This window comes from Amblyraja radiata, chromosome 15, assembly GCF_010909765.2.
Source record: "Amblyraja radiata isolate CabotCenter1 chromosome 15, sAmbRad1.1.pri, whole genome shotgun sequence".
In the NCBI taxonomy this organism is placed as follows: Eukaryota; Metazoa; Chordata; class Chondrichthyes; order Rajiformes; family Rajidae; genus Amblyraja; species Amblyraja radiata.
The window spans coordinates 25994736-26021377 of NC_045970.1; the positions used below are offsets into that span (position 1 = coordinate 25994736).

A 26642-nucleotide genomic window follows, 5' to 3' on the forward strand; every position below is an offset into this window, starting at 1 on the left:
TATTCATTACTCTCCAGTTGAACTCCTGAGAAATAATATAGTTTTGTGTGTGTCCTATTTATCTATAGCAATCTTTTAAAAGGAAGCTAAGAAATTGTATGATTCAAGCTTGAGGTCATGTGGAACCACACTCGTAATCAGGCTTCAAATTCACTGTGCAAAGGAGAGGTGAGAAGTCCCATGGAAAGAGCCAAAATGAAACTAATAAGAACATGACGGATGTATAATACAAAGAATAGTAAGGGAATCAAAAGTAAATAAGGGACAAAAAGGCATGCAATATCAAAATATTGGGGCAGAATAAACACGTAGATATGCAGAAAGTTGTGGGTTGGAACCTTATCAAAAAGGTAGTACAGCCAAAAAGAAACTTTGTAAGAAAGATCTAAACTTAGAGAAAAAAGAAACATTTTGTTGCCAACTCGGACATCAAGTAAGATACCAGGAGAGTGATTGCAGCTCCAGCAGAAAATTGCCTAAATCTTTCGGGAATCATTCTGGATAAAAGCAAACTACAGCTATTTGCTCAAGAGTTTGCTATGGTCAATTTAGTTTAAATAAATTAAGAGCAGACAGGGTGATTTTTTTCACCCACTGAGTTAACATAAACAAAAGTGTGTCAAAGGAAATCTCTAATTGGCAACTATTTTGATTTTCCGTTCTGGCATTGTGTGGAATATTTTTGGTAACATCAATAAGTACCCAAATACATTACTGAAATATGGAGACCAGCATGATAATGTGATTAATCCTTAAACTGTATCGCATGAGTCAATCTCTGCAGTAGGCATTCTTCAATAGATGTCTGGAAGGTTAAAATCTGACAAAATTCCTGCTTCTGATTGCTATTCAACAGCTCTGTTGGAACCTTGCATTTGTTAACAACATTATGTTCATTGTGGATGTCCTTGTAGTGGAATGGCAGACTGGCATTCATCAAAATGCTTTCATAATGGCCATTTGGGCAAAGTATTGATGGATGGGGCATCTCTGGAGATGCAACTCGGCAAAGTAGACAAAGCAAAATAGATTGGTAAGAAAATTAAAAACTACGCGATCAAACAGCACCTTTTCTTGGTTAAAGTACCAAAAAATCAATAACAATCTTGATCAAAATCTCAATTAAGCAGAAGTAGCCCTTGTAACTATTGTAGATTGTGGTAAGTAAATGCTTGTATCTAGCAAGGTAAATTTTACAGATGATTTGTTTATCCTTTTAACAGCTCCATGATATAAAAGTCTTTTTTTTTCATTTTTGCTTTGAGAAATTTCTTGCTGAAGTTTGCATCTTTAGATAGCAGTTGTCAGTGGGTTCGCTGCTTTTTTTGCATGGCTGTGTTGTGTGATTGGCTGACAGAGTTTTACAAGCATTCATTATATTACCAGACCTTGGATAATAAGCGGTTAGTATTACTGAGAAATCAACCACCCTGTTGCAGAGAGATGTGACACTCCTGTATAGGTTAATAGATGGCTGATAGTCCGATAAAAGGCTGCAATTGAATTGAGCGGTTTTGATCATGTCAAAACCCTGTAACTGAATTACAGCCATGTGTTTATCTGCTCTTTATTCTGGGTAAAATATATATAGTTCTCACTTTTTAGGATATAATACAACATTTACTGATTAAACTAATGTTAGTTGCAGGCCAACTAATGTTTGTTGTTTTTTAACTTTTTTTCAACATCCTCCAAGGATTGAAATCCACACATACCATAAATGGCAACAGAAAAAGGCTTGAAGGCAATCTGTATTAATAATTTGTGTCGTTGAACTTATTTGGTGTTAAGTAAACAGGTATAAGTTTTGGACAGAATTAGTTTTCTGCTCTTGAGCAGTGGTCTGTTGTGTGATGAAATGTAATTAATTTGTAATTAATTTGTAATTAAATGGAAGGCTCTCGAGAAAGGTAGGATGAAATTCCTGCACCTAGAGCTTCAGCATCTAAAAGCACTGCAAAACATGAGGTGCAGTTTAATTTGGGAATGATCAAGAGTGGATTTGGAAGAGTAAAGGTATCTCATAAGCTTACAGGACTAGAGAAGATTGCAGAACTATGGAGGCGTATGGTGGTTGACGTGGCTGAAATCAAGGATGATTATTTTGAAACTCAGGCATTGGTTAACTAAGCCAGTGTAGGTCTACGTGTGTGTGGATGATCATCTGGCAGAGATTTGTAATGTTTATACAGGTGTTACAGATGATCTCAACGCTTATGAAATTAGAATGAAGTTGATAAACTTAGGTGTGCATTGGAATTGTAGTGAAGAAGTAACAAAGACGGATAACAGTTGCAGTAGCAAATGAGACATGGGTAGAATCAAGAAATCTTATGAAATCACATTTTTCAAATGGTGGTTTGCATATTTAGCCGGAAGATCAATTCAGAATCACATTTGACTACAAGTTTGCAAGTGGTACACTTTAATGAAATGGTGGCCAGGGAGAGGTGTAGGAGGAAGATGAAGGAGTTGGTGGCAGGTTAAAGGGAATTGTTTCTGTCTTTCAAATATTCAGTTGGTGAAACATTCCACCCTGTCAATCATGAATGTCAAACAACAACTTACTGGAGAAATTCTGTGGGCCAGGCAGTATTTGGAGGGAAACGAACAGAAAACCTTTTGAGTCAAAACCCTTCGTCAGACATATTTCAAAAAATGTATGAGGAGTCACAACTTCCAATATGACCTGTCCATTTCTCCCCTCAGATGCCACCTGATCTGCTGAATTCGTCCAACAGTCTGTTTTAGCTCAGGATTTCAGCAGCTGCAGTCTTTTACGTCTCTAGTCATAGATATCAATCACAGATAACATAAATGTTTGCTAATTCATGCAGGTCAGGTTGGTCAAGGGAGGTGTTGGAGAAGTATAGTTATTGTAGTCCGTGTCTGTGGAAATTGCTCTGTGTTTGGATGATGCTGCCAAAGGATAGACGCATATGGGGATACCAAAGCCTGTCCAAGACAGTGTATGTGAAAATAATAAAACTCATCATCTCTAAAGCAAAATGGTAGCATCGTATTAAAAAGAATTATAAAACATTTTTTAAATTGAGCATTTAACCAAAGTCTTTATCTAATCGCATCTGTGCATGAATTGACCATAAATAGCAGCCTTTGAAATAGACTACTGCATACCATCACAAATGCTTTCCCCTTTTCGTGTGATCCTAATTTTTACAAGTACTAAATGTTACTTTTTAAGACCCTAAATAATTATTCAGAATGGCTCAACAAATGTAGGATATTGCATTAGCAGAACTACATTTCAATGTTTACAGATTTTTGTAGTTTTGAATGCTAAAGTTACAAATTATTTGCAGACAATGGCACAATTGAAATACATTTTTGAAATATATTTGGTTTGTGCATTCCATGTTTTTATTTTGAAGAGATTTTTTAAAGAAATGATAAATCTGGTATAAAGTGACCAGGCTCTGCTGAATCCAAAGGAGATATATCATTGTGACCTGCTCCATTTGTGTAATGTCATCAGAACCTCAGGCAATAGTTTGTATTTCTACGCATGTACTTAATACCGGTGTGAGATGTCATTGCAAGTAACTGAGAATAGTACTGATGGAATAAATGTTTGAATGTGAGTCTGGGCAATTTAAATGGGGCATTATGTTAATATATGTTAGGAATTCAACATGATCTAATCAGAATAAATATTTTATGATAGGAAATCAAATCCTCTCAAAACAAATGGAAAGATTTTCACATTTAAGCCATGTTGCTGCTGTGCTTTGCTATTTCTGGAAGCATTCAGCAGCAAATGGCTTCTGGTACCATTAGGCTGGCCCTAGAGGATTTTGCTCCTGTAAGTTCATTGAGCTTGGGTACAAGACCAACACTGCAGGCCATCAGCTTTATTAATGTGGCGATAAGCTGATTAGGCTATGTCAATCAAAGGTGCCAATATCTCAATTGAGAGGCCTTTTTTTTCTCCTGAAGCATTGAAGTTGCCAACAAAGTGATAGATGTATGGTACACAGAGCTCAACTTGTCAGCAAGCGAGACATAAGATCCTATGATGATGCACTGACTATATTAAAGAGTACATCAATTTGTTTAGCCTGTTTTGATTTTTTTTTCTGTGGCATTAGGCGTAAAAAAAAAATCATGGTTACAGCTTCACTGGAAAGCGGAGGGTCTTGGAAAAAAATAATCAGTTCTCTTTGAAGCCTATTGGAGACTTTGAGATCTTGCTGTGCCAGACGATGGGTATTCAAGTACTCCTGTAACCATCACACTCTGATCTCTCCCAAGCCTCTAGTAACTTTACTATTGATGTTTTAGCCTACAGAAGCAAAACTGGAGAATCTGATCTGGTTGTTCTTGCAATTGTCTTGGGTAGCCAAAATTAACAATTAGCACCACCTAATTATTCTAATCTAGCATTGCTATATTCAAAATAACATGCATTTGGGGTTGCAAAATTAACCTAATTTTCACTTGCCTTTTAATGCAAGACATTCAAAAGTGTTTAATACTTTTTCAAGAAAGTCGCTAATGTTTACTTCAGTATTCTTGAATGTAAAACAACTTAATTATGTTATTGTCATGAACACCCTGTAGAATGAATAACAATGCCAATATACACTTAACCTCCTTGAATAACATATATTGTGTATTTTGGCTCACTCGCAGCTTCCCAATTAATAGCAAAGAAGCTGGAATACTTGAAGAAAGTGCGGTGTCTTGTTAGCTACTTAACCATCTCCATTATTTTGCAAAATCAGCATTGAGTGAACTAATCTTGCAGTTGGTATTGTGTGGGAAAAATAATATTTCATAGCATTTTGTGAAATATACATACTGAATAAAATAATTTAATCAAAACACAATAAACTTAAAATATAATATTATAATATCCAGGTTAGCAGCAATAGAAGTCAAATAATTCCATATTAGTGAAGATGAATATAATATTCTGGATATTTTTCCATTAATTAAATAGTTTGACGGCAGCAAAGAAATCTTTTATTTGCTTTACTGGTATCTTCACCTTTTTTCTCCCCTAAGGCTCTCTCCAGTTTATCTCGCTATCCTGTCTGAAAAAAGTGAATGTAATAATAATTTTTTCCCTAATCGAGCCTTGTCAGGGAAGTGTCTTATCGTTAAAAGGAAAATGACACCGATGATATCGTAAACAGAGCTAGTGTCACAGCGTTCCAATCACAGCAATTCAGGCTCAGTATCTAGTGCTGCCACAAACACCTAGCAGCGTTTTCATCGAAACATCAAAAACATAGCAGTCATTAAAATTGCACCCGCGTAGAATTGCAGGGATCAGCGGCACTAGCGCAAAATAGGATGTGGGAAACAAGCTTCTAAATGTGCTAATTCCAATACCACGTGCTTATGGCTTATTTTAATCAGTAGAAACTTGCACATTGTAATAAATCAGCATTATTTGTTGTGACACCAAAGGACACAGTTGGTTCAAGGATTTAGTGGGTCGCTGGCAATTGCATACGGTGTGATGGCAAAGTATTTTACGCTTGAACTACGGTAGCTAAGGCCCAAACCCCAATTTATCCCCCAAACAAAGCACACAGTCTACACAATGGCCTGCTCAACATGCAATGATCTCCACCATGATATGGCCAACAGAAGCCTAAAAAAGAACAGGGCTTTAAGAGAATTCAATAGTTTGTTTTTGGTTTTCTTTGAAAAACTCCTCAAAAAGAAGAGTGTATTGGTAATTAGAGAGAACAGATGTCGCTAAGTCTTGTGACAGCTGAGCATCATTTTTCCTCCCAGAAATTATTATACTTTTGTTTTAAAGAAACATTTATTTCTTCATGTTTTAGTTTCTTAACACAGTTTTAAGTAGTTTTGGAGATAAATTATTAATAATGTTTGAAAAGATCACTAATTGGCTTAAGGGATTGTGTTTCAAACATGCTGCACTTTTAATGTAATGTTTGCATTTTTTAATTAATGTTTGCTGATGTGCACACTTCAGTGAAATAATGATTTTACTAAAGAGTAATGCTATTCCAACTTGATATATTTAATATCAGAGGAAAAAATGAATACTATACACACCCACACCACACACATATACATAGACACACATATTTGTATGTGTGTGTTTATATTTGTATTTATAAAATTAAGATAAATAAAGTGAGAACTAACATTTCTTACACGTTTCCCATTTACTAATTGTTATTTCAATTTTGTTTTGCTCATTTTTGACGTATAATGAGAATAGTTAAAATCCTAATAATTGTAGCGAAAAATATATTTCCAAAAAACATTACATTTTTCAACAAAAAACACCAAAATTAAGAGCAATGCTTATTTTAAGTACTCAATGAAATTTATTCTTACTGGTTTATTTCCAAGTGGAGCTTGTGAATGATGAAATCTTGTAAACCAGTGCTACAAAATGAGATTAAACTCTAACTTTTAAACTGCTAGGCACAAGTTTTATGTTAACCTACCAAACATATATTAATTTAATTTTAAAGCAATACCTTTTTGATTAATATAAACATGCCATCTCAATTAATTCTTTTAACAATCTGCTCATTGAGTAATTTTATTAAATAAATTAATTGTTGTCGGAAAACCTTTGGATCCAATGGTTTGCCTATGTTGTTTGAACTATTATGATAGGATGGCTGAATGCTTACCCAGGACCAACCCTATCTTTGCAACATTCGTGGTGGATTATTTAGCTCAGCACTGATCTAGCAGAATTTGTAAATATAAAGTTTGTTCTGATTTTACAATTTATGTTTCACTTTTTCCTTTTAAAGGACAAATATTTACAATGTATTAAAAAAAAAATTTGCAATGTATCCGTGTGACAAAATAACCAGCAAACGCCTGGCTTTGTATTTGACCTATAAACTGTGGTGGAAATTTCATTTTAATGTAGGATTGATCTCTGAGAACTGGGTTTTGCAGATGCTTTGCACTTCTGCACCTTATTATAGAATCAAATTCTTGATGTAAAGTGAAAATAATTAATGCTCATCTTTGCTGACAAAAATATATTTTCAGAAAACTAACTTCAATTGATAGTAAATAGGAAGCAATACTGTTTAAATCTAATATATTTGATAGACCAGAAATAAGACACAATCAAGAACTTTCAGGAATATGTGTTTATTTCTAATGATTACAATATTTAGCGAACAATCTGATATTCAGGTTTATTTTTCATTATCTTAAAAATAGCCAATATTACCAAAAATAGCTGTTTAGCTGCTGCACATTTTTACTTTTAGCATGATGCGAATCAATCAGCTACCTTGGTGTCTTTTGTTTGGAAGTTGCATAAATGCATTGAAGTAATTCCGTTTGCTTAGGGTTACTCTCAGGAAAACAACAAATGTGTTGACCATTCTATGACACTCCAAGTATAGTTTAAATATGATCTGCAAAAGGAAATGGAAAACAAAGGGCAGAAGTGGAACCTCAGGAAGTTGCTTTTGTTGAACTTTGAAGAGCTGACAGATTTGTTAAGAGGTAAAGTTCCAAAGAAGGCATTGGCATTTATAAATTATGGATGTAAAAGTTTTCTTCAACTCAATGAAAAATTAGTTGATTCAAGATTTATTAGGTGGATAAATAATCAAAATTATTGGGTAAATTACAGGAATAAAAAGTGTTCAGAATTCATGATGAATATTCTTTGGATTAGAATTCTAATGAATAGATGGTTTGTCAGAGTTTGAATTTAAAATGACATAGTTAGGGTAACACAGATAGGCTGTGCTCTTGAGCTGTTTGTAAATTTCTCTGGCATCCTTTTTGCTTGACTAGTGCATAATTCAGCAGTGTTATGTTAATTCAGTAGTAATCATAGTCAATAATTTGAAACCTTAAACAGAAGAAATCTAGAGAGCTACTGTTAGTACTTTAGTTGTGTTCGAAGATAACAAATATTATTTTTTATCAACTGGACATTGACTGATTTGTATTCCAAAACATGGGAAGAAAAGTTTAAAAGTTCATCTTGCTCAATCTTAACGTAACAGCGTTCAAATATTTAGTGTAACTAATTTTCTGCTGAGAATTTAGATCTCTTTAAGATTCCAAAGTGTGGGCTTAAATCAATTTTTTTTAAAGAATAATTTTGACTGAAGAACTGGGAACTGATTTTCGTTTCACTTCACATTCTGGCAAGTACAGTGCCCTCCATAATGTTTTGGTAAAGACCCATCATTTATTTATTTTCCTCTGTACTCCACATGTGGTTAAAGTGCACATTGTCAGATTTTATTAAAGGCCATTTTTATATATTTTGGTTTCACCATGTGGAAATCATGGCAGTATTTATACATAGTCCCCCCATTTCAGGGAACCATAATGTTTGGGACACAGCAATGTCATGTAAATGAAAGTAGTCATGTTTAGTATTGTGTTGCATATCCTTTGCGTGCCATGATTGCTTGAAGTCTGCGATTCATGGACATCACCAGTTGCTGGGTGTTTTCTCTGGTGATGCTCTGCCAGGCCTGTATTGCAGCCATCTTTAGCTTATGCTTGTTTTGGAGGCAAGTCCCCTTCAGTTTTCTCTTCAGCATATAAAAGGCATGCTCAATTGGGTTCAGATCGGGTGATTGACTTGGCCACTCAAGAATTGACCATTTTTTAGCTTTGAAAAACTCCTTTGTTGCTTTAGCAGTATGTTTGGTATCATTGTCTTGCTGTAGATTGAACCGCCGGCCAATGAGTTTTGAGACCTTTGTTTGAACTTGAGCAGATAGGATGTGTCTATACACTTCAGAATTCATTACGCTACTACCATCAGCAGTTGTATCACCGATGAAGATAAGTGTGCCAGTACCTTCAGCAGCCATACATGTCCAGGCCATAACACCCCACCACCGTGTTTCACAGATTATATTCATAATCATAATCAATACTTTATTAGCCCTATGTTTTGCAACATACGAGGAATTTAATTTGCCACAGTCATACCAATAAAAAGCACCAGGAAACACAAAATACATTTTAACATAAACATCCATCACTGTGACACCTGCACATTTCTCACTGTGATGGAAGGCGAAAACAAATTCAATCTCTTCCCTTCTTTGTTCTCCCGCGGTCGGGGGCCATGAGCTTTTTATTGACGGGGCGATCTTGGCTCCCGTAGCCAGCGGTCGGGCCCTCAGCGTCAGGGCGATCAAGCTCCTGCATCGGGGGGGAATCTCAGCTCCCCCGCAACGGGCGATCGGACCCCGGGTCGGGGCTCGTCAAAATCTTCTGCGTCATTTGGAGCTTCCCGACACCGGTCTCTACCCGAGACTGCGAGCTCCTTGATGTTGAAATCTGCAGGCCGTGGTTGGAGCGTCGATCCCAGGCAAGGTAAGTCCACGTCCCTGCGGTGGGGCACAAAGTCAGTCACGAGCAAGGCCCCACGGTGGGGCACAAAGTCGATCCTGAGCAAGGCAAGGCCTCCAGCTCCATGATGTTAGGCCGCAGAACGATCGGAGATACGATCTGGAAAACAATCGCATCTCTGGCAAGGTAAGAGATTGAAAAAAAGTTTCCCCTGACCCACTCCCCACCCCCCACATAAAACAAACCACATAACATTAATGCAAACTTTTGAAATACACTAAAAATAACAAAAAAAGATGGAAAGACAGACTGACTGTTGGCGAGGCTGCCCTCGTGCGGCGCCCCCTGGTGGTACATCATCATCGTCATCATCGTTGAAAACATCAAGGGGCACGGTGCCTTAATATGCTATGTAGGACAGTGAATGCAACTGCTATTGAAGTGTGGTTGGCCGTTGGCTCACTAGGAGCTCATCCGCCCTTTGACAGGTCTTGTTTTTGGTCCTGCTGGGGGTTCACAGCCCCCTCAGGTAAACCAGGTGGGGGAGACGGTTTAGTCGTCGACTATCCGACCATGGAGCAGGTAGCACAGGATTACATAGTACCCGTGGCGGGGGGATCTCCCCCCGACCTGATCTGTACATTATGGTGGGGTGGTATGCTTTGGACCTTGGGCAGTTCCTTCTCTCCTCCATACTTTGCTCTTGCCATCACTCTGATATAAGTTAATCTTTGTCTCATCTGTCCAAAAGACCTTTTCCAGAGCTGTGGTGCTCTTTTAAGTACTTGGCAAATTGTAACCCGGCATCCTATTTTTGCTGCTAACGAGTGGTTTGCATCTTGCAGAGTAGCCTCTGTATTCTTTTCATGTTCATGAAGTCTTCTGCGGACAGTGGTCATTGATAAATCCACTCCTGAAGAGTGTTTCTGATCTGTCAGACAGGTGTTTGGGGATTTTTCTTTATTATAGAGGGAATTCTTCTGTCATCAGCTGTGGAGGTCTTCCTTGGCCTGCCAGTACCTTTGCGATTAGTAAGCTCACCAGTGCTCCCTTTCTTCTTAATGATGTTCCAAACAGTTGATTTTGGTAAGCCTAATGTTTGGCTGATGTTTCTAACAATTTTATTCTTGTTTCTCAGTGTCATAATAGCTTCTTTGACTTTCATTGGCACAACTTTGATCCTCATGTTGATAAACAGCAATAGAAGTTTCCAACGGTATTGGAAAGACTGGAGGAAAGACTAGGTGCTGAGAGCTCTCTTATCCCTGCATGAAGGAGGCAATTAAACACACCTGAGCAATTACAAACGTCTGTGAAGCCATATGTCCAAAACATTATGGTGCCCTGAAATGGGGGGACTATGTGTAAACACAGCTGTACTTTCCGCATATTGAAACCAAAATGTATAATAATGGCCTTTAATAAAATCTGACAATGTGCACTTTAACTACATGTGATTTTTTATATTACAAATCTCAACTTGTGGAGTACAGAGGCAAATAAATAAATGATGGGTCTTTGGCCCAAACATTATGGATATTAAATGCTACATCAGCTCATTAAAAAGCACAGTTAAATGGTTGTCTGTTTGGCTGGTTTGTTCAGCATTTGCCTGTTATTCTGAAAACAAACCTCTGGGATGTTTTCAAAAAGAATTTAAAAAATAATTCTAAGTATTGTCAGGAATGAAAATTCTATCAAAATGATGATCGCCAGATTATTACGTCCTTCCTGATACCAAATGAACGAGATACTGTTTTAATATGTTTTTGTCAATAGGAGGATTCATTATTTATTATAAGCTATTAACAAAACTAATACTTAATTGGAAAAAAAAAAACAATGGATGAAGCAAAGATAATTAAAAACTATTTTTGGCCATATAGTTAGTTGTTTATCCACTGCAAGGAAATAGAATGTAAATCTTATTTTGTCTTGGGCATTTCGTTTTTCTTCATACCCTACACTGCTTCATCTTTAAACGTGCAAGAAAACCAAACTATATTTTCTTCTGAGTCATCATTGAATGATGAATATTAATAATTTTCTTAATATTAAATGTAGTAATAGGCCAAAATAAAAATGTTTGTATGGCATGAAGGATTTTTTTGTGGGATTGCTTCCGTACATGCATATGTATGCATGTGTGCACATATTCATAACTACAATAATCATGAGAAACGTATATTTTATATGATGTACAACTTTTAGGATTCCATTTTTTTCTGTAATATATTCAAATGAAATTAGATCTTGAAGCAAAGTGGGCTTAAAAATCCAAAAGAAGTATATCAATTAACTGCCATGGCACCGTCATTGTAATATGTTAAATGCAAATATGCAGAAGATATAGAACTACGAACCTTGAGCATTTTTCCATCTCTTATCATGGAAGTTCTCTGTGTTGTTTTCCTATTATATATTTGAGTTTTGTCTGATTAATTCAAATATATAACCTAAACTAATAAGCTCTATTCACTGCAGTTTTATATCTTTTAATACCTGCACATAGGAAATGAAGTAAAATACATTTTTTTGACTAAAAATGTGCCACAGTTCCATAAAATAAATGATGAGCTATTTTATATTAGAAATAAGTGCAACTGATGTTCACGTTTCCATCTCTTGCTATTGATATTAAGTGCTGTGTAATGTATGTTATTATCCTGCACTGTAAACCATTTTTATGGTAAATGTTATAGTAAATGCTCTTCAATCTTAACAAGCTACAAGTCAAAGCTTTCAGTTCACTATATTTAGTAACAATATAAATGGTTTACTGTTCACACATTGATTATGTGGGCAGGAAAAAGGCATTATTAGGACCACAGAGGGCTTGAAAAGATTATTATAATTTGGCAGTTCTGTTAATGGCACCTGTTAGAGGTGTGACAAAAACGACAATGACAGACTGTGTAATTCAATAATTGCTATCTTTGTGTGGTGTCAGGAGGTCATTTTCTATATGCTTACAAAGAAACCAGTGTTAGAATAGTGCAGACTTTGTCTAGTTAACAGGGACTGTGCAGCGGTCAATGCAGTCTTTCAAGAGGAAGAATTGAATGTTGGGCAGAAACTTGGGTGGGTCAAAACAGATAAATAACCCAAAAGCTATCTTTGGAATAGAATATACTCAGAACACTGTAGTCAATATTAATTATGATTTTTTTTTGCTGTGCTCTTCAGTACACTTCACATTTCTTCATGATTGTGCATTGGAAACAAACAAATAACAAATCATATTTTCATTGAGTTTTTGATTTCAATGTATCTTGCGCTGTTTTCTTTAACGTATTTTTGCCATATTTCGGTCTTGCCCATAATTTTTACATTTTAACTTTACAAAATTGGCTGAGACAAATGTGTTTTTTAAAAGAAAATTGTCATGGGAAATTTTGCAATACTCTAGTCCCAGATTATGTTGTTATGAAACTAGTACTTTTTAACATTTGCTCAGGGTAGTATATAACCTCAAGCCCAAAACTGTTAATTATCAGCTTATTAATTTTGATTAACAGAAGCTGCCATTTGCAGTATTTAATATGACACCATTGTATGCAAAACAAAATAAAAGCAGACGGTAAATGTTCAGTTTTCTTAACATTATTCTGAATACTGCTCTGCACTGTATTAATAAGTTGTTGATCTGAATTTTAAAAATATAATATAACCTTCATCCCACAGTTGCCTTAGCTAATTAGCAAAGTGTATAATGTTGAATGTAAGTATTTTTCAGTAAATGATATGACTTGAGCTCAATAGATTTCTGAAAGAATGCATTCACAGTATATGTTGATATTACTGTTTGCCTTTTATTTTAGAATAACCTTCTTGCAACCAATTACATTTTATTACCATCACACTCTACAACTATAGACAATTAAACCACTACCAGCCACAATTACAAACGGCAGTGCAATAGGCATTTGCAAATTCTTCTTGTTCTTCCATGTAAAGTTATGTCTTTCTCTGTTAAAATTATTTCCTCCAAACCATTTTCCGTCTTTGGGACATAAGATGTCACATTTCATATTTTCCATACAAGTCTTAAAATAATATTATGGGATAAATATGATTCCTGAAACTCTGAATTAAGTTTAAAGTAGACCCCATTTGTCAGAAAGTGTTCAAATAGACTTTCTTGCAGTCTGTTTCAATAAGGTACAACAATTTAGGTAATTATGTTGAATAAATATGAATGGCATTTCATAATAGATTATAATTATTAAGATCATATTTCACAGCCATATCATATACAAAGATATCAAGGTAAAAGATGCAACATAATTTATAAAAAGGTATTTTATATATATATCAGCATTGTAGATGTAAATATGAAGCATATGTAGAGATGACATTAATTGCCATTATTCAGATAATTCAGAATGAGCAACATTTAGATCTGTAGTCATTTTTATGGCTGGGGCTTTTCATCTCTAACTTTGAACTGTTTTATGTTTCAAGTCAGATCTAATACAGATGCCATGTTATTAAAGTATTTTTTCTGTATTTCCCTTAAATTTGACAATGGCCTTGTAGATGGTTACTTTTTGTTTTGCGAAGCAAAAATATATATACATGAAGACTTCTGCAGTGGCAAAACTCAAAACAGACTTGCTAATTTCTGAAAAGGCAGAATCCCAAGTGAATGCAGAAACTTAAAAAAAATTGTGACTCTATGGAGACTCGAAAGAATGTACTTCTCATATGTTCCTCAGTGCTGTATAAGGAATGAGAGCTATTCCTCTACATAGGAGTCTATGTGTTTTCAGCAGAATATAAAGTAATGCTGAAATCGAGAGATTTAAAAAAACTGCATGCATTTTGAGATTCCCAAAAGGGAATCAGTGTAAGAATGTGTAACAGATAATGACATAGGTAGAGCCTAAATTAAACATTCATGTATTTTTGTGTGGCAGTTTACTAAAATATTTATATTGGTCTATATTTTCATCTTTTTTGATTATTGGTTGCATAACATACACCTCATTTATTTATTCCTATGAGTTTAGTAAAGTAAAAGCTTGTTTTAAAAAATATATAAATCAGTATTCTAATTGACCTTTTTTTTGCCATTAGTCATTTAACATGTTGTATGGGCACTCCAATAGCTGAAATATCTGCAAAAATGTTACTTTATTTCAGCATATATTCAGACGTGTATCTATATGATTCTGAAATACTCTGAATACGCATGCATGCTTTTATAAAAAAGAAATTGCCAAATGAACATTGTACCAAAATATATATTTTTTAATTTGGCAGCGTGAAGTGTTTCGCAGGCGCTTGAAATGTTTGTGTATGGTTTTGTGCTAGAACAAAGAATTCAGACAGCTGTGTTGCATCTTTTTCTCAATTGAATTTACTTTATATTTTCTTCAGAGAATTTCCCACAGGAATCTTAAAAGAATCTTATATAATTACTTGAAAGTTTCATGCAGAATCATTAAAATAATTACTTTATGGATGTTAGTGTTTCTAAGAAACGCTTCTGATTTAAAGCCCAAATTGCTGTCAGAAGCTTGGAAATCTTTCCATTCCAATGATTTCAGGGACGAGCGACTGTTGATTTGCAATGCTGGTGTTGTTTTGTTGGTAACAGAAGATATCGAGAGGAAAACTGCTAGAGGTATTTAAAACCATGAAGAATTCAGCCTGGATAGATTAAATACTGTACCCATTGATAGAAGGGTTAAGAACTGGAGTTCTTAGAATGGAAGTAAATTGGTAAAATCAATCAAAAGTGACATGATGGTTAACTCTTTTATTACAGAGCATTAGTTAGAATATGGAATGCGCTGCCAAGGAACTAGTGGAAGCAAACATGGTTGTAGCATTCAAAAGAGAAATGGATATTAAAATAAATAAAATTAACAGAATTATTGGGAGAGTGGGAGTGTAGAACTAGCTTGATTGCTCTGGCTAGAGTTAGAATGGTCTAAATAATCTCTTTCCATGCAGTCACCTTTCTGTAATTCTGTTGCACATCTGTGTTATTTGTGGAAATAATGGCTTGATTACGAATGTGGCAACTTAGCACAAAATTATCTACCACATGTCCTTCAGTTGTTAAGTAGTTCTATTACACACCACAAATGTATATTGCAATTGTTACAAATAAAAAGCTGGTATTTCAGTTTCAGAAATACAATTTCAGACAATTTGTAATAATAATAATGCTGATGTGTCAGCTGTATTTTAGCAATGGTAAGTTTGAGGACAGGGATGTGGAAAGATGACAGTACCATTTCCGTGCATTTTGCTTTCATAGCAATAGCGTCAAAGTGTATGGTGAGGATTTTGCATTTGTAATAAGAGCTAAATTATTGTTATTCGCAATACATTGACTTAACATCCGTACATCTTGAGGGTGCTACATTGTTGCAGCAGTAAGTACAGATCAGATCCAGTGACAAGTATCTCTGTGGAGTTTGCATGTTCTCCCTGTGACCAAGTGCATTTCCCTCGGGTGCTCTAATTTCCTTCCACATCTCAAATTTATGCTAGCAGGTTAAATGTTCACCGTAAATTTCCCCTTGTACAGGTGGGTCGCAGGAAAAGCAGGGGGAGTTGTGAGAGAGGATATTTACAGTCAAATAAGTGGGGGAATGACACTGAAGGGATTATTCTGAGAATTAACGTAGAATTAATGGGCCAAAGATCTTCCTCCTATGTTAGAACAAAATATGAAAAAAACGAGAAACATTCATAGATTCACTTGGAAATCCTGAAGTTGCTGCCATTGTATCAGCCCTACGACAATATCTGCTATTTTATGAACTTCTCCACTGGAACTGAAGAAAGTCTGTCTGAAGGGTCACAAATCGAAATTTTGCCTGTCCATTCCCTCCACAAATGTTGTCTGACCCGCTGAGTTTGTGTTTTACTGAAGAAAATCAGTTGAATTGGCAAGAATTCAAACCAGCCATGCTTAATAGGATCTGGAAATAGTTATATAGAATATAAGTAGGTTTTTATGACAAGCTAAACCCTAATTATAACTTAGGAAATTCATTGGGCCAAAAAGATTATTTATGTGGATTGTGACTCCCTCACGTAAGTATTTCAAAATATAATAATATTTTTAAAACTTCTATTACTACATGAAATTTCAAACTGGTGTATCTTGTGTGTGTTCCTTCTTTAATTAGCATTCTGTCAAATGTATAAGAAGTTTGTTAAACACTTTTTTCTGCACTGCTTTGCTGTCTGTGACAATTCCTTAATGTGTTTAACTTGATTATATCATGACCGTTGTTGTGTCATGGATTTCAGAGAAGGGAAGCTCCCTTCAAGGATTGCTAGACCGTTGTGACGAGCTTTAGGGTCAGCTGCAAAATCCAGCATGGTCACGCTGTATGGTATTGCTGGTTTTAAATGTTGTGTTGTTGTCAGTAAGCTTTTAATAAAGAATTAATTATTTCATTTAGTTTTTTTTTGTTAAAACTTTCTTTTGGCGAGAATGAGTCAATTTGTTTATGTGCTTCTTTCATCACCAAAAGCACTTTGAAGATGCTGAACTCAACCATATGGGAGAGCTAAATTAACATACACTGTTGAAATTATTTGATTGGTACAGTACATCGGATTAATAGCTGCATGTTAATTCTCCTTCTGCACCTCTGGGTTGGTAAATACTAAAGCCAACTTTTCAGACATTGAGAGCATTGAAGTGTCTGATACCATGCTTTCTTACATCATTTATAAATATTTAAGCATGAGTAAAACCATTAACATGTGATCTGAACTTCAACTTTCTATCTGCTGTTCCATGGTTTAGGTTCATGAATTATGTTTTTGTGACAAATGGTAAGATATCCAGCATTTTTGTCTACCTTCGATTTTCCAGCAGCTGCAGTTCCTTCTTCATATGTCATCAAATCCATTGACCACAAACTATATGTTACAAAATGTGTATTTCAAATGCTGCAAATAAATAAATGTGATTATATAGTCATGTTTTAATGTTTTAATCATGCAATATATTCATTCTATCGTCTTCCACTTGGCAAATTACTCAGTGCAAATGGAAAATTACTTGTATATCTGCTGTCGATTACTTTATCTTGAAATTTGTGGTACATCACTCATAAAACCCTATAACTATTACAAATGCAAAACACTCTGAATGTGGCAAATATGAGGTAAAAGCAGAAAAGGGTGAGAGTACAAATTAGTTTAGTTTATTATTGCCACGTGTACTGAGGTACAGTGAAAAGCTTTTGCTTGCTTACCAGTCAAAAGATACATGATTACAATCAAGCCATCCACAGTGCACGGATAAAGGAAAAAGTCCGATTAAAGATAGGTTCAAAGGTCTCCAGTGAGGTAGATAGGAGGTTACGACCGCACCCTAGCTGATGAGAGGACGGTTCAGTTGCCTGACAACAGCTGGGAAGAAACTGGCCATGAATCTGGAGGTATGTGTTGTCAAACTTCTGTAGCTTTTTCCTAATGGGATAGGAGAGAAGAGGGAATGACCAGGGTGTGACTGGTCCTTGATTATGCTGGTGGCCTTGCAGAAACAGCGTGAAGTGGAGATGGAGTCAATAGAAGGGTGGTTGGTTTACGTGCCAGTCTGGGCTACGTCCACAACTCTGCACTTTTTTTGCGGTCTTGGATGGAGCTGTTTCCAACCAGGTTGTGATGCATCCGATAAAATACTTTCTACAGCACATTGGTAGAAGTGGGTGAGGGTTGTTGGGGGCAAGCTGAGCCTCCTAATCATTTTAAGGAAGTAGAGGTGTTGTTATGCTTTCTTGGCCATAGCTTCAATGTGGCTGGTCCGGGGCAAATTGCTGGTGATATTTATTCCCACGAACATAAAGCTTTTGACCTCCTCTACCTCGGCATCATCAATATATTCCCAGGTATGTGTACTGCTTTACTTCCTGGGGGTTAGGGAGCCTCAATAGAGGTTGTAATTGAGTTAAACCTTTAGGTCAATGAGCTTTTCGCAGAACTGGGAAAACTTAGACGGGAACAGGTTTTAACAATTAGACAAAGGGAGAAAGAAGAAGAGGCCAAGGATGGTTTGGAAGGCAAGAGAGATTAAAAGGGTGATGATGCCAAGTGAAATAAGGTGGTAATAAGCCAAAGACTGCAATAATCAGAAATAAAAACTAAATGCAGGGGATAATCATTTTATCATACTGCATCTGTGGAGAATTGATCCTCTGAGAAATATGATCTTGATTTTGGGAGGGGAAGTGTTGGGGTGGAAATGTGGACACTGGTGCAATTTAGGATCTAATCAACTATGATGCAGGGGCATCTGTACAGGAGGAAATATACTGGTAAAAGATGGCACACTAGAACTTATGCAACGTACTGGGAAATTGAGCAAGGGGAATAATTATAGGAAGTAGAGTGGCAAACAATATCGTCAATGAGCTAAGGAGTCTCTGTTTCTGTTGTGATTGGTGATATCTATCCCTTCCCCAACAATGGAAATAGAAAAATTGAAGGAAGGAGTTATCAATCAGCCAAATTAGCAACAATGATTACATTTTATAGCTCAGGGCAAGAACAGGAAGTATCTGCAAAGTTACCATAAGTGTACTGGCAAAAGGGGTGATTGTGCATACAAGAATTCAACTGAAACAAAAATGTTTAAGTTTGTCACGAAGGGATAGGCTTGGACCCATAGAAGGAAGTGAGTGGCTTTAAAGAAATTGTTCAATGTGAAGAAACTTGCATGTGGCTGTTAAAGGGAAAATCCATGAGTCCTCAAGCTGTACTGATGGTAAATGGGATAAAGAGGGTTTGTGTATTGACAGTGACAATGGAATAGAATGAGCCAGTGTGGGTTGTGGAAAGATTGCAGGAAGTTATTGGACAAGGTAAGAAAATGTAGACAAGTTATAAATGGATTCTCTGTTTCAAGAGATAGCTGAAATAAAGCTTTTTTTCTTGCAAGACCTGACAGCTTGTAGATCTCAAGAAGATGGAAAAGGTTGTGTCTTTTGAGACACTGTTGTTGAAGGCTGTGGAGGGAAGATCACCAGAGGAAATGAAGTATGACTGTGGGAAATCATTGCCTAAAGTTAGGTGGTGCAGAGGGAAGTATGAGACGATGTCAGAACTGCCATTGGCCTCTGCAGGATAGAGAGGTTTATTGACAAATAACCTTTATTTAGTTCTAGTTCAAGTTATTGTCATGTGTCCCTGATAGGACAATGAAATTCTTGTTTTGCTTCAGCACAACAGAACATAGTAGGCATTGACAACAAAACAGATCAGTGTGTCTATTGGCAATAAAACATCATCAGCCAAATATATTATCTGCGTTTTTATCTCTCCATAGATACTGCTTGACCTGTTGTGCATTTCAAGTAATTTGTGTTTATAATTCCATCACCTGCAACATGTTATTTTATTTTAATATCATTGTTGCACTTGTTCTGAGTGAATGAACTGCAGCAAGTTCAGCATTTGACAGACAGTATGGATCAGCTATCTTGAGGGGACATGACCAATTTGGTTTTGTGTCAGCGTCAATTGCTGCTTGCTTAAGTTTAGGCTGAAGTTTCCATAGATACATCAAAAAAATGTTTTGCCTGTAGCTTTATTGCTAAATGACAGGCACTGCTTGTTGTTGGTTAAACACTTCACTGAAACTTGTGAGAGCACAGGGCTGCATCATATTCACCTGCAGCTATTGCTTCCATCGAGAACTGCCAACAGCAGTGTCCTTCTAGCGAGTCAGTTTATCACTGAATTCTGTGCCTGCACATTGAACACAGGTGTCAGAGCCGAGCTGGAGGTTAAATGCTGGCGATTCTATCCTCCTGCTCTGCTTTTGCTTTCAACATTGAGTCTGGGGCTGAACACAAAAATTCTGGTGTGGCTGGATATCATATTCCTCAACTTTTTGCCTGTCATGGGAAACAGTCAGGGGAAGCATGGGCCCATTCATTTTGATGGGGTCCTCACCTTGTTTGGAAAGGTAAGTGATTTGTTTATCTTTCTTTGTATTGTTTTTGAATGATTTCCATTATAAGCTGTCTAAAAGTCATCAAGGCATCTTGGACTGGGGGTCCTCAGGATGCACTGCCTGGGGCTGGGTTGGCTGCTCTGCCTTGCAGAAGCATCATGGCAGCTGGGTCTCATGCTTGACTGGAAACCCAGAGCATCAAATCGGTAATTGTACTTGCAAGAATAGTGCTGGGGAGGGGAAGGCAGGGTCACAAATGTGGGCAGCAAACCTGATTGATTTAAACTGCATATAAAAGTGTGATTGTTAATGTCAACATTTGAGACAGATGCGTCTGATATCTTCCAGTCAATTAATTCTCAATTCCTCTTGGCTTGCACTGGGATGATCAGTACTCTTGTAGATAATCTTGTCCAGGATGATACTCAATTTGAGATCAATTTGAACAATAACACATTACTTTCAAAATGAGCATCAGAGTGACCACAACATTGTTTTAAGGCCAAAAACAAAACATGGATCAATTGCTAGGTCAAAGTCCATCATAACGTAAATGCAGGAAAATAATGTTTTCTTAATGATTGTAATTGGAGCTTGTGTTGGTCATGCTGGTTGTTTAATTGTGACCTCCAGGCTTTTAATATAGGCTGTAGCTCTCACTGTACTGAACAACTTAACTGTAATACTTTAAAGTGGTAATTGACATTCTGTAGTAATTTATTTTTAACAAGTATATTTTTATTATCACCTATTGTGTTGAACTAAATTTGCATGAAGAAATTTGTCTTACGAGCAAATGTTAACCAGTCTCAACTGGCTGTCTATCGTTGCAATGCAATTAGTCAAACTAGAAATTTATGGTAAATGCATTTACAATCAGGATTAGACTGTTAAAAAACTTGCTGCCTTTAAATGCATTGCTGTTAAATAGGCTCTGTAGCCTAATTATTCCAGAGTGTTGTGATTGGCATAATGCCACACTAGTCACATCAATTTCTTCCTCATCATTATTGATCACTTGCCCCTAGCCTGGATATCATGACCTCTTGAGGTGCTGCCAGATGATCCTATTCTGCACTCATCACTGTTCTGAATGCAAGCTTCGACTTGATGTGAAGTTGTGCATAAATGGCAAATGATGAGAGGAACAATGGATCATTTTAAACCCAAGACTAATAGATCTCAGTTAACCAGATATTAAGGAAGTTCATAAGATGGTAGATTAGAGTGAGCAATAGGAGTGTAAAAATCAAGGTCGACAGTGTCCTGTCGGCAGTTACCAAATAGATTTAGCTCGACCTAAGATGGCACCTACCTGTGGCGACATTTTGCGAACGGCACAACGAAAAATAGTGAAATACAGCATTTTTGAACTCACCTGCATCAGAGAATCCACTGTAATCAACGCTGTAAGTAGCGAGCTGCTAACGCATTTAACTGCGAACTCCTGATGTTAGCGACGGTAAGGGAATCCCCGATCGGAGCGACAGTAAGTGAATCCACGACCTCGCCGAGGAATGCAGGTACAGTAAGAACCTTACCTGTGAACACTGGGGAGGCCTTCATAGAGACCGGAATCTAGGCCGTCGGGCAGGATCTCCCAGCAGCAACGATGCTGGAGGTGCCGACTGTAAGGGAATCCCCGATCTCAGGGGACTCCCCGACCTTGCGGAGACCCGTAGGTACTGTACCTTTAAACATCAAGGAGGGCTCCATGGAGTACGGAAACGTGGCCGTCGGGCAGGACTACAAGTAAGACTGAAGCGGAGGGGACTTCGGCCCGCTCTCCCTACTATCCTACTGGCCAACGTACAGTCATTTGAAAACAAAGTGGAGGACTTAAGGGCAAGGCTGCTTTATCAAAGAGAGCTGAGGGAATGCTCTGTGTTCTGTTTCACAGAGACATGGCTCACCCCCAGCTCCCCAGACTCAGCAGTCCAGCCTGAAGGGTTCTCCATCCACCATCCGTATGGACCGTACGCAGCATCTGGGAAAGGAAGAGGAGGGGGCGTCTGCCTCATGGTTGAGCTTGAAGGTTGAAGACACTCTTCTGGACTCGCGGATTTGGTCGCCCAAGTAGGACAGCCCCTTTAAATGTATTGTGAACGATAATGGATGCATAGATGACCACTGCGTAATTCATTATTCACTTTCTCCAAACAAACCTTACATCAAAACTTTGTTTTCAAACTGATTTCGTTTTCAGTTGAGTTGTTTGTAAGATTTATCAAGGTTCTTTAAAGGAATACAATGAAGTTTTGACAATACACACAAATGTTATTCATTCGGTGGCATGAAAACTGATTGCTGTTTAGAGATACAGCGCGGAAACAGGCCCTTCAGCCCGCCAAGTCCACACTGATTAGCGAACCCCGCACAGTAATGCCCCTGTCCCACTTAGGAAACCTGAACGGAAACCTCTGGAGATTTTGTGCCCCACCCAAGGTTTCTGTGCGGTTCCCGGAGGTTTTTGTCAGTCTCCCTACCTGCTTCCACTACCTGCAACCTCCGGCAACCATCTGCAACCTCCGGGAACCGCACGGAAACCTTGTGTGGGGCACAAAGTCTCCAGAGGTTTCCGTTCAGGTTTCCTAAGTGGGACAGGGGCATAACGCTATCTTACACACACTAGCGACAATGTACAATTTTACCAAGCCAATTAGCCTACAAACCTGTATGTCTTTGGAGGGTGGTAGGAAACCGGAGATCCGGTTGCTGGCTCGAAGGGCTGAATGGCCTACTCCTGCACCTATTTTCTATGTGTCTATCCTTAAGAAAACCCACAGGGAGATCGTGCAAACCCTGTACAGACAGGACCCATAGTCAGGATCAAACTTGGGTCTCTGGCGCTGTAAGGCAGCAACTCCACTGCTGCGCCACCGCAGGTCATTCAAGTACCAGGAGAATATGTTATTCTGTTTTCTATTTGGAATCCTACTAATGTATTCAAGAAATGTTTGAAATATGACAATTAAGAATTGCCACAAAGTGCTGAAGTAACTCAGTGGCTGCATCTCAGGAGAACATGGATAGGCGATGATTCGGGTTGGGACCGTTTTTCAGACTGTGGTGGGGGAGTGGGTGGGCGGGGGGAGGGTTTAGGGTGAAGAAAGCTGAAAGAGAGAAGGGGCAGGAGAAAACTTGCCAAGTGACAGGGATATATAGGTGTGGGTTGGACAGAGGCTGGAGATGAAAAGACAAAAAGTGTGAGATAAGGAAAGAAGAAGGTGAGCATCCAGAAGGGGCACAGAGAAGATAGTGGGGGATGGGTGAGAGAGGGAGAGCAGTAAGGGGGGAGTGAGGGGTGGAGTGTGGAAGGTGTTAGGTTAGTTATCTAAAGCTGAGAATTCAGTATTTTTTTACATTGTAAGCTACCCAAGTGGAATGTGAGGTACTGTGCCTCCAGTTTGCATGTGGCCTCACTCTGGCAATGGAGAAGGCCCAAGACAGAAAGGTTAGTGTGGGAATGGGAAGGGGTCCACCTAGACATTCACCCATTTCTCTCCTCCCCCTCCCCTTCCACCTAAATTTCTTTGTCTGCCTGCACAATTAGCATATTTTCTAGCCATATCTCACACCTTTTGTCTTCTCATCTCTGGCCTTCCTCGAACCATCGTTTTACCGTGCATCATCTCATTGCTGGTGTGCAGGAGTAGAGTTCTTCAGTAACTCTTCAAAGCTGTATTTGACAGGTTATTGAAAGGTATAAGAAGGAACTGCAGATGCTGGTTTAAACCGAAGATAGACACAAAAGGCTGGAGTAACTCAGCGGGACAGGCAGCATCTCTGGAGAGAAGGAATGGGTAACATTTCGGGTCAAGACTATTCTTCAGACTGGTTAACGATAAGGGAAACGAGAGATATAGACGGTGATGTGGAGAGATAAAGAACAATGAATGAAAGATATACAAAAAAGTAACGATGAAAAAAGGAAACAGGCCATTTTTAGCTGTTTGTAGGGTGAAAATGAGAAGCTATTGCGACTTGGGTGGGGGAGGGATAGAGAGGGAAGGCCGGGGCTACCTGAAGTGAGAGAAATCAAGATTCATACCACTGGGCTGTAAGCTGCCCAAGCAAAATATGAGATGCTGTTCCTCCAATTTGCGTTTAGCCTCACTCTAACAATGAAGGAGACCTAGGACAGAAAGGTCTGTGGAGGAATGGGATTAAAGTGTCCAGCAACTGGGAGATCAGATAGGTTCAGGCAGACTGAGTGAAGGTGTTCCGCGAAACGATCACCCAATCTGCGTTTTTTCGACGGATAGAGTAGATGAGGTTGGAGGAGGTGCAAGTGAACCTCTGCTAACCTGAAAGGACTGTCGGGGTCCCTTGACAGAGTCTAGGGAAGAGGTATAGCGGCAGGTGTTGCATCTTCTGCGGTTGCAGGGGGGGTACCAGTGGAGGGGGTGGTTTGGGTGGGAAGGGATGAGTTAACCATGGAATTGAGGAGAGAACGGTCTCTGCGGAAGGCGGAAAGGGGTGGAGATGTGAAAATGTGACTAGTGGTGGGATCCCGTTGGAGGTGGCAGAAATTTCGGAGGATTATGTGTTGTATGCGATGGCTGATGAGGTGGAAGGTCAGGACTCGGGGGACTCTGTCTCTGTTGCGACTAGGGGGGGGGAGCAGAGCTGCGGGGTACCGAGAAGACACGAGTGAGGGCCTCATCTATGATGGGAGTGGGGAACCCCCGTTCCCTAAAGAATGAGGACATCTCGATGTCCTAGTATGGAACACCTCATCTTGGGCGCTGATGTGGCATAGATGGAGGAATTGAGAGTAGAGGATAGTCTTTGCAGGAAGCAGGGTGGGAAGAAATGTAGTCGAGATAGTCATGGGAGTCAGTATTTTGTAATAGATGCCAGTCAATAGTCTATTTCCTGTGATGGAGACTGTGAGATCAAGAAAGGGGAGGGAGGTGTCGGAGATGGTCCAAGTAAATTTGTGTGCAGGATGAAAATTGGTGATGAAGTTGAAGAAGTCCATGAGTTCTGCATGGGTGCAGGAGGTAGCACCGATGCAGTCATCAATGTAACAGAGATAGAGTTTGGGGATAGGGCCAGCGAACGGAGATAGTACCTTTTTGCATACTGTATCTTTCTTTCATTGTTCTTTATTTCTCCACATCACCGTCTATATCTCTCGTTTCCCTTATCCCTAAACACTCTGAAGAAGGGTCTCGATCTGAAACGTCACCCATTACTTCTTTCCAGAGATGCTGCCTGTCCCGCTGAGTTACTCCAGCTTTTTGTGTCTATCTTAGGTTATTGAAAGGAACGGGTTGATGTAAGTTGAACATACTGAAGTAGTTTGACTTTATGTAGACAACATTCTGATAATAATTGTTTGCAAGATCTCAAGCTCTGATAAAAAAGACAATGGGGGGGGGGTATTGCAATGTAAGTAAATGTATCATATCAGGAAGGCATTTGTCTTTGGAAAGGAGAATTACAAATGGGTAATACACAGCAAAGTTCCACAGCATATAGAAAGACTTAAACAAAATCTGATAACGTCCATACAGATTGCATGTCTGAATAACCCAAACTGCAGATTTCTTATTGGCCATAACCAGTGTTTGTACCTTTTTTGTTGGGGTAATGTAATAAAATAAATGGTATCAGTCTTACTATTCTCTCTCAAAGCAAAATACTTAGCTGACATAAGAGTGCAACTAGTTGCCCATCCAGGAATTGATTGGATTCGGCTCAATTGCAGTTGGCAGTTTTGAGCTTTAAGCAGCTACGGCTTGCTCAGAACCTCTGTTTTTGGAGGATGCACTTCTCTCTTTCCCCAGTGCTTCCCTTGCCTCTGCTTATAGTATATCTGCAGGCTACATATCTGTGAATGGAGCCTTTGTTTTCTACAGTAAAAAAGTCTTTATTGCTATATGGCAGACCTTAAAGTTGGCAACCGGCAAGCTGTAAGGGACAACCGATTAGTTGAAATTGCCAATGGGAGTGATTCTGTAGTTTACTTCTGGCATGAACTGCAGCTGGAGAAACATTTGCTATGGTCATACAGCTTTTGATAATAACCTTTTGATTGTTGTTACTTTTGGAAATAATGAACAGTTGGGATAAAGTTAAGGCACGGCCTTCTTTATACTCAAGGCTTTTTTTGTTAGTGTTAAAATTTTTACTTGCTTTGCCATCATCTTTATTCATAAGATGTGTGAAGTCTTATGTGGAGAGAAACTACTGCTACTAACCACATGTTTCCTTTCTAGCATATTCTATATATTTCAGTGCAAAAAAATGAGAGAAACACAAATAATGTGAAAGAATTGGCCAAAGAATTGCTAAGACATTTGCCTGAGTGCCTGAGTAAAAGAGAGCGGTTGGGGAGCAGGAACTTTATTTCGTGCAGTGCAGGAGGCTGAGGAATGATCTT

The 26642-nt window shown here is 38.2% G+C and overlaps 1 protein-coding gene across 4 annotated transcripts in view; it reads left to right on the plus strand.

Moving 5' to 3' along the window:
- Positions 1 to 26642, plus strand: part of vti1a (vesicle transport through interaction with t-SNAREs 1A) — a 329248-nt gene that overhangs the window by 107870 nt on the left and 194736 nt on the right. The gene's annotated exons all lie outside the window — the stretch shown is intronic.